The sequence below is a fragment of the Mytilus californianus genome, unplaced genomic scaffold (genome assembly GCF_021869535.1).
Source record: "Mytilus californianus isolate M0D057914Y unplaced genomic scaffold, xbMytCali1.0.p SCAF_9, whole genome shotgun sequence".
Lineage (NCBI taxonomy): Eukaryota > Metazoa > Mollusca > Bivalvia > Mytilida > Mytilidae > Mytilus > Mytilus californianus.
The window spans coordinates 83,756,919-83,772,540 of NW_026262745.1; positions in this window are offsets into that span (position 1 = coordinate 83,756,919).

Sequence of the window (15,622 nt, forward strand, 5' to 3'; positions counted from 1 at the left end):
TACCATGAATATTAGTTGACAGAACAAGCCATACTTAGAGTCTTGGGGAGCTTTTTCTCCTTATTTCTTATATTCTGCTATACTAGAAAATTTTTCCTAAGAAATACTTTAATAAATATATAGTTTTAAGTAAATGAAATTATTTTTAAAGCAGTAACAACAAATTATTCACCAAAAGAGAAGTTTTTTATGTCCCTCTCTGGAACGCGGCGTAAATTTAAGTTTTACGCAAGGACTTATTGAAACCTCCTTGGAGACAGTAAACTTTTATACGGATAGTTCAAGCAGCTTGAATACTTCAATTGATCATTTATAATAACATTTCTATCATAAATGAGTGAAAGTTACCCCAAAATTTTTATTTATTGGCCTAAAAAGTAGAAATTTTGAGGAAATGAGAGGTATAAATGGACCAAAAGAGACTTTATAAGGAAGAATAAGAGGTCCATTAGTAGTATTTATCATCCTAAAGTCATCTTTTGTATCATATTCAACTGTTTGTAGGCAGATGAGATAAATATTTGATCATTTATTGGTCCACACTATATTCTATCATGATGCGGCTTGGTTTGAATTTTTCGAAGAAATTTTGCTCGAATCGCTGTAGATGTCGTCTTACATTATACTAGATTTTTCTCAAACTATTGAACTGATTATGACAAAACTTGACAGGAATGCTTGAAATAACCAGTATTACAAAGGAAAAAAGTCACATTCAGTTTATTCAACAAAAAAGTCTTCTTTAGGTGTAATACCACCAAATCATAGTACGTCACATCCGGTTGCATACGAAAATAGGTCGAAAAAAAATATTCCCTTGAATTTGACAGTTGTAGGTAATTGATCCTACATTTCATTGCAGTAAAACATTTCTGAGTCATAAACATATATCTTGGGTATTTCAAAGCACCATTATTTCTTTATTTGGGGTTTCTATAGAATATTTTGGAAACTTGAGGTTACATGGTTACTAAAGCTTGTACACTGGTTAAAAAAGGGGGAAAATTTGATTGGTTAACTTCCAGTGATGGTTATTTTCTTATATGCAATGAAATGTTATGTGAAATTTTTTCTATAGTACTGGACAGGATAAAACTTTACTCATGCCAAGTATTTCTTTATTTGAAACAAAGATAAATTCTGCACAATTTTTTGAAAAGTGCAAATTTAACAAAGACTAATAGGGGAAAATCAATGGTGGTATTACACCTAATATGGGAAGCTGTACATGCACCTTTGACCTTGTGAGTACTCTCATGTGTTAAAATTTCTTGCTATTTAAGTGAAATATTACAAATAATGAAATATTCTGAGTGGATTGAGTCTCCAAAATACATTTTATGAGAAAATTTCCTTGAAATAGGACTTTACCATGAATATTAGTTGACAGAACAAGCCATACTTAGAGTCTTGGGGAGCTTTTTCTCCTTATTTCTTATATTCTGCTATACTAGAAAATTTTTCCTAAGAAATACTTTAATAAATATATAGTTTTAAGTAAATGAAATTATTTTTAAAGCAGTAACAACAAATTATTCACCAAAAGAGAAGTTTTTTATGTCCCTCTCTGGAACGCGGCGTAAATTTAAGTTTTACGCAAGGACTTATTGAAACCTCCTTGGAGACAGTAAACTTTTATACGGATAGTTCAAGCAGCTTGAATACTTCAATTGATCATTTATAATAACATTTCTATCATAAATGAGTGAAAGTTACCCCAAAATTTTTATTTATTGGCCTAAAAAGTAGAAATTTTGAGGAAATGAGAGGTATAAATGGACCAAAAGAGACTTTATAAGGAAGAATAAGAGGTCCATTAGTAGTATTTATCATCCTAAAGTCATCTTTTGTATCATATTCAACTGTTTGTAGGCAGATGAGATAAATATTTGATCATTTATTGGTCCACACTATATTCTATCATGATGCGGCTTGGTTTGAATTTTTCGAAGAAATTTTGCTCGAATCGCTGTAGATGTCGTCTTACATTATACTAGATTTTTCTCAAACTATTGAACTGATTATGACAAAACTTGACAGGAATGCTTGAAATAACCAGTATTACAAAGGAAAAAAGTCACATTCAGTTTATTCAACAAAAAAGTCTTCTTTAGGTGTAATACCACCAAATCATAGTACGTCACATCCGGTTGCATACGAAAATAGGTCGAAAAAAAATATTCCCTTGAATTTGACAGTTGTAGGTAATTGATCCTACATTTCATTGCAGTAAAACATTTCTGAGTCATAAACATATATCTTGGGTATTTCAAAGCACCATTATTTCTTTATTTGGGGTTTCTATAGAATATTTTGGAAACTTGAGGTTACATGGTTACTAAAGCTTGTACACTGGTTAAAAAAGGGGGAAAATTTGATTGGTTAACTTCCAGTGATGGTTATTTTCTTATATGCAATGAAATGTTATGTGAAATTTTTTCTATAGTACTGGACAGGATAAAACTTTACTCATGCCAAGTATTTCTTTATTTGAAACAAAGATAAATTCTGCACAATTTTTTGAAAAGTGCAAATTTAACAAAGACTAATAGGGGAAAATCAATGGTGGTATTACACCTAATATGGGAAGCTGTACATGCACCTTTGACCTTGTGAGTACTCTCATGTGTTAAAATTTCTTGCTATTTAAGTGAAATATTACAAATAATGAAATATTCTGAGTGGATTGAGTCTCCAAAATACATTTTATGAGAAAATTTCCTTGAAATAGGACTTTACCATGAATATTAGTTGACAGAACAAGCCATACTTAGAGTCTTGGGGAGCTTTTTCTCCTTATTTCTTATATTCTGCTATACTAGAAAATTTTTCCTAAGAAATACTTTAATAAATATATAGTTTTAAGTAAATGAAATTATTTTTAAAGCAGTAACAACAAATTATTCACCAAAAGAGAAGTTTTTTATGTCCCTCTCTGGAACGCGGCGTAAATTTAAGTTTTACGCAAGGACTTATTGAAACCTCCTTGGAGACAGTAAACTTTTATACGGATAGTTCAAGCAGCTTGAATACTTCAATTGATCATTTATAATAACATTTCTATCATAAATGAGTGAAAGTTACCCCAAAATTTTTATTTATTGGCCTAAAAAGTAGAAATTTTGAGGAAATGAGAGGTATAAATGGACCAAAAGAGACTTTATAAGGAAGAATAAGAGGTCCATTAGTAGTATTTATCATCCTAAAGTCATCTTTTGTATCATATTCAACTGTTTGTAGGCAGATGAGATAAATATTTGATCATTTATTGGTCCACACTATATTCTATCATGATGCGGCTTGGTTTGAATTTTTCGAAGAAATTTTGCTCGAATCGCTGTAGATGTCGTCTTACATTATACTAGATTTTTCTCAAACTATTGAACTGATTATGACAAAACTTGACAGGAATGCTTGAAATAACCAGTATTACAAAGGAAAAAAGTCACATTCAGTTTATTCAACAAAAAAGTCTTCTTTAGGTGTAATACCACCAAATCATAGTACGTCACATCCGGTTGCATACGAAAATAGGTCGAAAAAAAATATTCCCTTGAATTTGACAGTTGTAGGTAATTGATCCTACATTTCATTGCAGTAAAACATTTCTGAGTCATAAACATATATCTTGGGTATTTCAAAGCACCATTATTTCTTTATTTGGGGTTTCTATAGAATATTTTGGAAACTTGAGGTTACATGGTTACTAAAGCTTGTACACTGGTTAAAAAAGGGGGAAAATTTGATTGGTTAACTTCCAGTGATGGTTATTTTCTTATATGCAATGAAATGTTATGTGAAATTTTTTCTATAGTACTGGACAGGATAAAACTTTACTCATGCCAAGTATTTCTTTATTTGAAACAAAGATAAATTCTGCACAATTTTTTGAAAAGTGCAAATTTAACAAAGACTAATAGGGGAAAATCAATGGTGGTATTACACCTAATATGGGAAGCTGTACATGCACCTTTGACCTTGTGAGTACTCTCATGTGTTAAAATTTCTTGCTATTTAAGTGAAATATTACAAATAATGAAATATTCTGAGTGGATTGAGTCTCCAAAATACATTTTATGAGAAAATTTCCTTGAAATAGGACTTTACCATGAATATTAGTTGACAGAACAAGCCATACTTAGAGTCTTGGGGAGCTTTTTCTCCTTATTTCTTATATTCTGCTATACTAGAAAATTTTTCCTAAGAAATACTTTAATAAATATATAGTTTTAAGTAAATGAAATTATTTTTAAAGCAGTAACAACAAATTATTCACCAAAAGAGAAGTTTTTTATGTCCCTCTCTGGAACGCGGCGTAAATTTAAGTTTTACGCAAGGACTTATTGAAACCTCCTTGGAGACAGTAAACTTTTATACGGATAGTTCAAGCAGCTTGAATACTTCAATTGATCATTTATAATAACATTTCTATCATAAATGAGTGAAAGTTACCCCAAAATTTTTATTTATTGGCCTAAAAAGTAGAAATTTTGAGGAAATGAGAGGTATAAATGGACCAAAAGAGACTTTATAAGGAAGAATAAGAGGTCCATTAGTAGTATTTATCATCCTAAAGTCATCTTTTGTATCATATTCAACTGTTTGTAGGCAGATGAGATAAATATTTGATCATTTATTGGTCCACACTATATTCTATCATGATGCGGCTTGGTTTGAATTTTTCGAAGAAATTTTGCTCGAATCGCTGTAGATGTCGTCTTACATTATACTAGATTTTTCTCAAACTATTGAACTGATTATGACAAAACTTGACAGGAATGCTTGAAATAACCAGTATTACAAAGGAAAAAAGTCACATTCAGTTTATTCAACAAAAAAGTCTTCTTTAGGTGTAATACCACCAAATCATAGTACGTCACATCCGGTTGCATACGAAAATAGGTCGAAAAAAAATATTCCCTTGAATTTGACAGTTGTAGGTAATTGATCCTACATTTCATTGCAGTAAAACATTTCTGAGTCATAAACATATATCTTGGGTATTTCAAAGCACCATTATTTCTTTATTTGGGGTTTCTATAGAATATTTTGGAAACTTGAGGTTACATGGTTACTAAAGCTTGTACACTGGTTAAAAAAGGGGGAAAATTTGATTGGTTAACTTCCAGTGATGGTTATTTTCTTATATGCAATGAAATGTTATGTGAAATTTTTTCTATAGTACTGGACAGGATAAAACTTTACTCATGCCAAGTATTTCTTTATTTGAAACAAAGATAAATTCTGCACAATTTTTTGAAAAGTGCAAATTTAACAAAGACTAATAGGGGAAAATCAATGGTGGTATTACACCTAATATGGGAAGCTGTACATGCACCTTTGACCTTGTGAGTACTCTCATGTGTTAAAATTTCTTGCTATTTAAGTGAAATATTACAAATAATGAAATATTCTGAGTGGATTGAGTCTCCAAAATACATTTTATGAGAAAATTTCCTTGAAATAGGACTTTACCATGAATATTAGTTGACAGAACAAGCCATACTTAGAGTCTTGGGGAGCTTTTTCTCCTTATTTCTTATATTCTGCTATACTAGAAAATTTTTCCTAAGAAATACTTTAATAAATATATAGTTTTAAGTAAATGAAATTATTTTTAAAGCAGTAACAACAAATTATTCACCAAAAGAGAAGTTTTTTATGTCCCTCTCTGGAACGCGGCGTAAATTTAAGTTTTACGCAAGGACTTATTGAAACCTCCTTGGAGACAGTAAACTTTTATACGGATAGTTCAAGCAGCTTGAATACTTCAATTGATCATTTATAATAACATTTCTATCATAAATGAGTGAAAGTTACCCCAAAATTTTTATTTATTGGCCTAAAAAGTAGAAATTTTGAGGAAATGAGAGGTATAAATGGACCAAAAGAGACTTTATAAGGAAGAATAAGAGGTCCATTAGTAGTATTTATCATCCTAAAGTCATCTTTTGTATCATATTCAACTGTTTGTAGGCAGATGAGATAAATATTTGATCATTTATTGGTCCACACTATATTCTATCATGATGCGGCTTGGTTTGAATTTTTCGAAGAAATTTTGCTCGAATCGCTGTAGATGTCGTCTTACATTATACTAGATTTTTCTCAAACTATTGAACTGATTATGACAAAACTTGACAGGAATGCTTGAAATAACCAGTATTACAAAGGAAAAAAGTCACATTCAGTTTATTCAACAAAAAAGTCTTCTTTAGGTGTAATACCACCAAATCATAGTACGTCACATCCGGTTGCATACGAAAATAGGTCGAAAAAAAATATTCCCTTGAATTTGACAGTTGTAGGTAATTGATCCTACATTTCATTGCAGTAAAACATTTCTGAGTCATAAACATATATCTTGGGTATTTCAAAGCACCATTATTTCTTTATTTGGGGTTTCTATAGAATATTTTGGAAACTTGAGGTTACATGGTTACTAAAGCTTGTACACTGGTTAAAAAAGGGGGAAAATTTGATTGGTTAACTTCCAGTGATGGTTATTTTCTTATATGCAATGAAATGTTATGTGAAATTTTTTCTATAGTACTGGACAGGATAAAACTTTACTCATGCCAAGTATTTCTTTATTTGAAACAAAGATAAATTCTGCACAATTTTTTGAAAAGTGCAAATTTAACAAAGACTAATAGGGGAAAATCAATGGTGGTATTACACCTAATATGGGAAGCTGTACATGCACCTTTGACCTTGTGAGTACTCTCATGTGTTAAAATTTCTTGCTATTTAAGTGAAATATTACAAATAATGAAATATTCTGAGTGGATTGAGTCTCCAAAATACATTTTATGAGAAAATTTCCTTGAAATAGGACTTTACCATGAATATTAGTTGACAGAACAAGCCATACTTAGAGTCTTGGGGAGCTTTTTCTCCTTATTTCTTATATTCTGCTATACTAGAAAATTTTTCCTAAGAAATACTTTAATAAATATATAGTTTTAAGTAAATGAAATTATTTTTAAAGCAGTAACAACAAATTATTCACCAAAAGAGAAGTTTTTTATGTCCCTCTCTGGAACGCGGCGTAAATTTAAGTTTTACGCAAGGACTTATTGAAACCTCCTTGGAGACAGTAAACTTTTATACGGATAGTTCAAGCAGCTTGAATACTTCAATTGATCATTTATAATAACATTTCTATCATAAATGAGTGAAAGTTACCCCAAAATTTTTATTTATTGGCCTAAAAAGTAGAAATTTTGAGGAAATGAGAGGTATAAATGGACCAAAAGAGACTTTATAAGGAAGAATAAGAGGTCCATTAGTAGTATTTATCATCCTAAAGTCATCTTTTGTATCATATTCAACTGTTTGTAGGCAGATGAGATAAATATTTGATCATTTATTGGTCCACACTATATTCTATCATGATGCGGCTTGGTTTGAATTTTTCGAAGAAATTTTGCTCGAATCGCTGTAGATGTCGTCTTACATTATACTAGATTTTTCTCAAACTATTGAACTGATTATGACAAAACTTGACAGGAATGCTTGAAATAACCAGTATTACAAAGGAAAAAAGTCACATTCAGTTTATTCAACAAAAAAGTCTTCTTTAGGTGTAATACCACCAAATCATAGTACGTCACATCCGGTTGCATACGAAAATAGGTCGAAAAAAAATATTCCCTTGAATTTGACAGTTGTAGGTAATTGATCCTACATTTCATTGCAGTAAAACATTTCTGAGTCATAAACATATATCTTGGGTATTTCAAAGCACCATTATTTCTTTATTTGGGGTTTCTATAGAATATTTTGGAAACTTGAGGTTACATGGTTACTAAAGCTTGTACACTGGTTAAAAAAGGGGGAAAATTTGATTGGTTAACTTCCAGTGATGGTTATTTTCTTATATGCAATGAAATGTTATGTGAAATTTTTTCTATAGTACTGGACAGGATAAAACTTTACTCATGCCAAGTATTTCTTTATTTGAAACAAAGATAAATTCTGCACAATTTTTTGAAAAGTGCAAATTTAACAAAGACTAATAGGGGAAAATCAATGGTGGTATTACACCTAATATGGGAAGCTGTACATGCACCTTTGACCTTGTGAGTACTCTCATGTGTTAAAATTTCTTGCTATTTAAGTGAAATATTACAAATAATGAAATATTCTGAGTGGATTGAGTCTCCAAAATACATTTTATGAGAAAATTTCCTTGAAATAGGACTTTACCATGAATATTAGTTGACAGAACAAGCCATACTTAGAGTCTTGGGGAGCTTTTTCTCCTTATTTCTTATATTCTGCTATACTAGAAAATTTTTCCTAAGAAATACTTTAATAAATATATAGTTTTAAGTAAATGAAATTATTTTTAAAGCAGTAACAACAAATTATTCACCAAAAGAGAAGTTTTTTATGTCCCTCTCTGGAACGCGGCGTAAATTTAAGTTTTACGCAAGGACTTATTGAAACCTCCTTGGAGACAGTAAACTTTTATACGGATAGTTCAAGCAGCTTGAATACTTCAATTGATCATTTATAATAACATTTCTATCATAAATGAGTGAAAGTTACCCCAAAATTTTTATTTATTGGCCTAAAAAGTAGAAATTTTGAGGAAATGAGAGGTATAAATGGACCAAAAGAGACTTTATAAGGAAGAATAAGAGGTCCATTAGTAGTATTTATCATCCTAAAGTCATCTTTTGTATCATATTCAACTGTTTGTAGGCAGATGAGATAAATATTTGATCATTTATTGGTCCACACTATATTCTATCATGATGCGGCTTGGTTTGAATTTTTCGAAGAAATTTTGCTCGAATCGCTGTAGATGTCGTCTTACATTATACTAGATTTTTCTCAAACTATTGAACTGATTATGACAAAACTTGACAGGAATGCTTGAAATAACCAGTATTACAAAGGAAAAAAGTCACATTCAGTTTATTCAACAAAAAAGTCTTCTTTAGGTGTAATACCACCAAATCATAGTACGTCACATCCGGTTGCATACGAAAATAGGTCGAAAAAAAATATTCCCTTGAATTTGACAGTTGTAGGTAATTGATCCTACATTTCATTGCAGTAAAACATTTCTGAGTCATAAACATATATCTTGGGTATTTCAAAGCACCATTATTTCTTTATTTGGGGTTTCTATAGAATATTTTGGAAACTTGAGGTTACATGGTTACTAAAGCTTGTACACTGGTTAAAAAAGGGGGAAAATTTGATTGGTTAACTTCCAGTGATGGTTATTTTCTTATATGCAATGAAATGTTATGTGAAATTTTTTCTATAGTACTGGACAGGATAAAACTTTACTCATGCCAAGTATTTCTTTATTTGAAACAAAGATAAATTCTGCACAATTTTTTGAAAAGTGCAAATTTAACAAAGACTAATAGGGGAAAATCAATGGTGGTATTACACCTAATATGGGAAGCTGTACATGCACCTTTGACCTTGTGAGTACTCTCATGTGTTAAAATTTCTTGCTATTTAAGTGAAATATTACAAATAATGAAATATTCTGAGTGGATTGAGTCTCCAAAATACATTTTATGAGAAAATTTCCTTGAAATAGGACTTTACCATGAATATTAGTTGACAGAACAAGCCATACTTAGAGTCTTGGGGAGCTTTTTCTCCTTATTTCTTATATTCTGCTATACTAGAAAATTTTTCCTAAGAAATACTTTAATAAATATATAGTTTTAAGTAAATGAAATTATTTTTAAAGCAGTAACAACAAATTATTCACCAAAAGAGAAGTTTTTTATGTCCCTCTCTGGAACGCGGCGTAAATTTAAGTTTTACGCAAGGACTTATTGAAACCTCCTTGGAGACAGTAAACTTTTATACGGATAGTTCAAGCAGCTTGAATACTTCAATTGATCATTTATAATAACATTTCTATCATAAATGAGTGAAAGTTACCCCAAAATTTTTATTTATTGGCCTAAAAAGTAGAAATTTTGAGGAAATGAGAGGTATAAATGGACCAAAAGAGACTTTATAAGGAAGAATAAGAGGTCCATTAGTAGTATTTATCATCCTAAAGTCATCTTTTGTATCATATTCAACTGTTTGTAGGCAGATGAGATAAATATTTGATCATTTATTGGTCCACACTATATTCTATCATGATGCGGCTTGGTTTGAATTTTTCGAAGAAATTTTGCTCGAATCGCTGTAGATGTCGTCTTACATTATACTAGATTTTTCTCAAACTATTGAACTGATTATGACAAAACTTGACAGGAATGCTTGAAATAACCAGTATTACAAAGGAAAAAAGTCACATTCAGTTTATTCAACAAAAAAGTCTTCTTTAGGTGTAATACCACCAAATCATAGTACGTCACATCCGGTTGCATACGAAAATAGGTCGAAAAAAAATATTCCCTTGAATTTGACAGTTGTAGGTAATTGATCCTACATTTCATTGCAGTAAAACATTTCTGAGTCATAAACATATATCTTGGGTATTTCAAAGCACCATTATTTCTTTATTTGGGGTTTCTATAGAATATTTTGGAAACTTGAGGTTACATGGTTACTAAAGCTTGTACACTGGTTAAAAAAGGGGGAAAATTTGATTGGTTAACTTCCAGTGATGGTTATTTTCTTATATGCAATGAAATGTTATGTGAAATTTTTTCTATAGTACTGGACAGGATAAAACTTTACTCATGCCAAGTATTTCTTTATTTGAAACAAAGATAAATTCTGCACAATTTTTTGAAAAGTGCAAATTTAACAAAGACTAATAGGGGAAAATCAATGGTGGTATTACACCTAATATGGGAAGCTGTACATGCACCTTTGACCTTGTGAGTACTCTCATGTGTTAAAATTTCTTGCTATTTAAGTGAAATATTACAAATAATGAAATATTCTGAGTGGATTGAGTCTCCAAAATACATTTTATGAGAAAATTTCCTTGAAATAGGACTTTACCATGAATATTAGTTGACAGAACAAGCCATACTTAGAGTCTTGGGGAGCTTTTTCTCCTTATTTCTTATATTCTGCTATACTAGAAAATTTTTCCTAAGAAATACTTTAATAAATATATAGTTTTAAGTAAATGAAATTATTTTTAAAGCAGTAACAACAAATTATTCACCAAAAGAGAAGTTTTTTATGTCCCTCTCTGGAACGCGGCGTAAATTTAAGTTTTACGCAAGGACTTATTGAAACCTCCTTGGAGACAGTAAACTTTTATACGGATAGTTCAAGCAGCTTGAATACTTCAATTGATCATTTATAATAACATTTCTATCATAAATGAGTGAAAGTTACCCCAAAATTTTTATTTATTGGCCTAAAAAGTAGAAATTTTGAGGAAATGAGAGGTATAAATGGACCAAAAGAGACTTTATAAGGAAGAATAAGAGGTCCATTAGTAGTATTTATCATCCTAAAGTCATCTTTTGTATCATATTCAACTGTTTGTAGGCAGATGAGATAAATATTTGATCATTTATTGGTCCACACTATATTCTATCATGATGCGGCTTGGTTTGAATTTTTCGAAGAAATTTTGCTCGAATCGCTGTAGATGTCGTCTTACATTATACTAGATTTTTCTCAAACTATTGAACTGATTATGACAAAACTTGACAGGAATGCTTGAAATAACCAGTATTACAAAGGAAAAAAGTCACATTCAGTTTATTCAACAAAAAAGTCTTCTTTAGGTGTAATACCACCAAATCATAGTACGTCACATCCGGTTGCATACGAAAATAGGTCGAAAAAAAATATTCCCTTGAATTTGACAGTTGTAGGTAATTGATCCTACATTTCATTGCAGTAAAACATTTCTGAGTCATAAACATATATCTTGGGTATTTCAAAGCACCATTATTTCTTTATTTGGGGTTTCTATAGAATATTTTGGAAACTTGAGGTTACATGGTTACTAAAGCTTGTACACTGGTTAAAAAAGGGGGAAAATTTGATTGGTTAACTTCCAGTGATGGTTATTTTCTTATATGCAATGAAATGTTATGTGAAATTTTTTCTATAGTACTGGACAGGATAAAACTTTACTCATGCCAAGTATTTCTTTATTTGAAACAAAGATAAATTCTGCACAATTTTTTGAAAAGTGCAAATTTAACAAAGACTAATAGGGGAAAATCAATGGTGGTATTACACCTAATATGGGAAGCTGTACATGCACCTTTGACCTTGTGAGTACTCTCATGTGTTAAAATTTCTTGCTATTTAAGTGAAATATTACAAATAATGAAATATTCTGAGTGGATTGAGTCTCCAAAATACATTTTATGAGAAAATTTCCTTGAAATAGGACTTTACCATGAATATTAGTTGACAGAACAAGCCATACTTAGAGTCTTGGGGAGCTTTTTCTCCTTATTTCTTATATTCTGCTATACTAGAAAATTTTTCCTAAGAAATACTTTAATAAATATATAGTTTTAAGTAAATGAAATTATTTTTAAAGCAGTAACAACAAATTATTCACCAAAAGAGAAGTTTTTTATGTCCCTCTCTGGAACGCGGCGTAAATTTAAGTTTTACGCAAGGACTTATTGAAACCTCCTTGGAGACAGTAAACTTTTATACGGATAGTTCAAGCAGCTTGAATACTTCAATTGATCATTTATAATAACATTTCTATCATAAATGAGTGAAAGTTACCCCAAAATTTTTATTTATTGGCCTAAAAAGTAGAAATTTTGAGGAAATGAGAGGTATAAATGGACCAAAAGAGACTTTATAAGGAAGAATAAGAGGTCCATTAGTAGTATTTATCATCCTAAAGTCATCTTTTGTATCATATTCAACTGTTTGTAGGCAGATGAGATAAATATTTGATCATTTATTGGTCCACACTATATTCTATCATGATGCGGCTTGGTTTGAATTTTTCGAAGAAATTTTGCTCGAATCGCTGTAGATGTCGTCTTACATTATACTAGATTTTTCTCAAACTATTGAACTGATTATGACAAAACTTGACAGGAATGCTTGAAATAACCAGTATTACAAAGGAAAAAAGTCACATTCAGTTTATTCAACAAAAAAGTCTTCTTTAGGTGTAATACCACCAAATCATAGTACGTCACATCCGGTTGCATACGAAAATAGGTCGAAAAAAAATATTCCCTTGAATTTGACAGTTGTAGGTAATTGATCCTACATTTCATTGCAGTAAAACATTTCTGAGTCATAAACATATATCTTGGGTATTTCAAAGCACCATTATTTCTTTATTTGGGGTTTCTATAGAATATTTTGGAAACTTGAGGTTACATGGTTACTAAAGCTTGTACACTGGTTAAAAAAGGGGGAAAATTTGATTGGTTAACTTCCAGTGATGGTTATTTTCTTATATGCAATGAAATGTTATGTGAAATTTTTTCTATAGTACTGGACAGGATAAAACTTTACTCATGCCAAGTATTTCTTTATTTGAAACAAAGATAAATTCTGCACAATTTTTTGAAAAGTGCAAATTTAACAAAGACTAATAGGGGAAAATCAATGGTGGTATTACACCTAATATGGGAAGCTGTACATGCACCTTTGACCTTGTGAGTACTCTCATGTGTTAAAATTTCTTGCTATTTAAGTGAAATATTACAAATAATGAAATATTCTGAGTGGATTGAGTCTCCAAAATACATTTTATGAGAAAATTTCCTTGAAATAGGACTTTACCATGAATATTAGTTGACAGAACAAGCCATACTTAGAGTCTTGGGGAGCTTTTTCTCCTTATTTCTTATATTCTGCTATACTAGAAAATTTTTCCTAAGAAATACTTTAATAAATATATAGTTTTAAGTAAATGAAATTATTTTTAAAGCAGTAACAACAAATTATTCACCAAAAGAGAAGTTTTTTATGTCCCTCTCTGGAACGCGGCGTAAATTTAAGTTTTACGCAAGGACTTATTGAAACCTCCTTGGAGACAGTAAACTTTTATACGGATAGTTCAAGCAGCTTGAATACTTCAATTGATCATTTATAATAACATTTCTATCATAAATGAGTGAAAGTTACCCCAAAATTTTTATTTATTGGCCTAAAAAGTAGAAATTTTGAGGAAATGAGAGGTATAAATGGACCAAAAGAGACTTTATAAGGAAGAATAAGAGGTCCATTAGTAGTATTTATCATCCTAAAGTCATCTTTTGTATCATATTCAACTGTTTGTAGGCAGATGAGATAAATATTTGATCATTTATTGGTCCACACTATATTCTATCATGATGCGGCTTGGTTTGAATTTTTCGAAGAAATTTTGCTCGAATCGCTGTAGATGTCGTCTTACATTATACTAGATTTTTCTCAAACTATTGAACTGATTATGACAAAACTTGACAGGAATGCTTGAAATAACCAGTATTACAAAGGAAAAAAGTCACATTCAGTTTATTCAACAAAAAAGTCTTCTTTAGGTGTAATACCACCAAATCATAGTACGTCACATCCGGTTGCATACGAAAATAGGTCGAAAAAAAATATTCCCTTGAATTTGACAGTTGTAGGTAATTGATCCTACATTTCATTGCAGTAAAACATTTCTGAGTCATAAACATATATCTTGGGTATTTCAAAGCACCATTATTTCTTTATTTGGGGTTTCTATAGAATATTTTGGAAACTTGAGGTTACATGGTTACTAAAGCTTGTACACTGGTTAAAAAAGGGGGAAAATTTGATTGGTTAACTTCCAGTGATGGTTATTTTCTTATATGCAATGAAATGTTATGTGAAATTTTTTCTATAGTACTGGACAGGATAAAACTTTACTCATGCCAAGTATTTCTTTATTTGAAACAAAGATAAATTCTGCACAATTTTTTGAAAAGTGCAAATTTAACAAAGACTAATAGGGGAAAATCAATGGTGGTATTACACCTAATATGGGAAGCTGTACATGCACCTTTGACCTTGTGAGTACTCTCATGTGTTAAAATTTCTTGCTATTTAAGTGAAATATTACAAATAATGAAATATTCTGAGTGGATTGAGTCTCCAAAATACATTTTATGAGAAAATTTCCTTGAAATAGGACTTTACCATGAATATTAGTTGACAGAACAAGCCATACTTAGAGTCTTGGGGAGCTTTTTCTCCTTATTTCTTATATTCTGCTATACTAGAAAATTTTTCCTAAGAAATACTTTAATAAATATATAGTTTTAAGTAAATGAAATTATTTTTAAAGCAGTAACAACAAATTATTCACCAAAAGAGAAGTTTTTTATGTCCCTCTCTGGAACGCGGCGTAAATTTAAGTTTTACGCAAGGACTTATTGAAACCTCCTTGGAGACAGTAAACTTTTATACGGATAGTTCAAGCAGCTTGAATACTTCAATTGATCATTTATAATAACATTTCTATCATAAATGAGTGAAAGTTACCCCAAAATTTTTATTTATTGGCCTAAAAAGTAGAAATTTTGAGGAAATGAGAGGTATAAATGGACCAAAAGAGACTTTATAAGGAAGAATAAGAGGTCCATTAGTAGTATTTATCATCCTAAAGTCATCTTTTGTATCATATTCAACTGTTTGTAGGCAGATGAGATAAATATTTGATCATTTATTGGTCCACACTATATTCTATCATGATGCGGCTTGGTTTGAA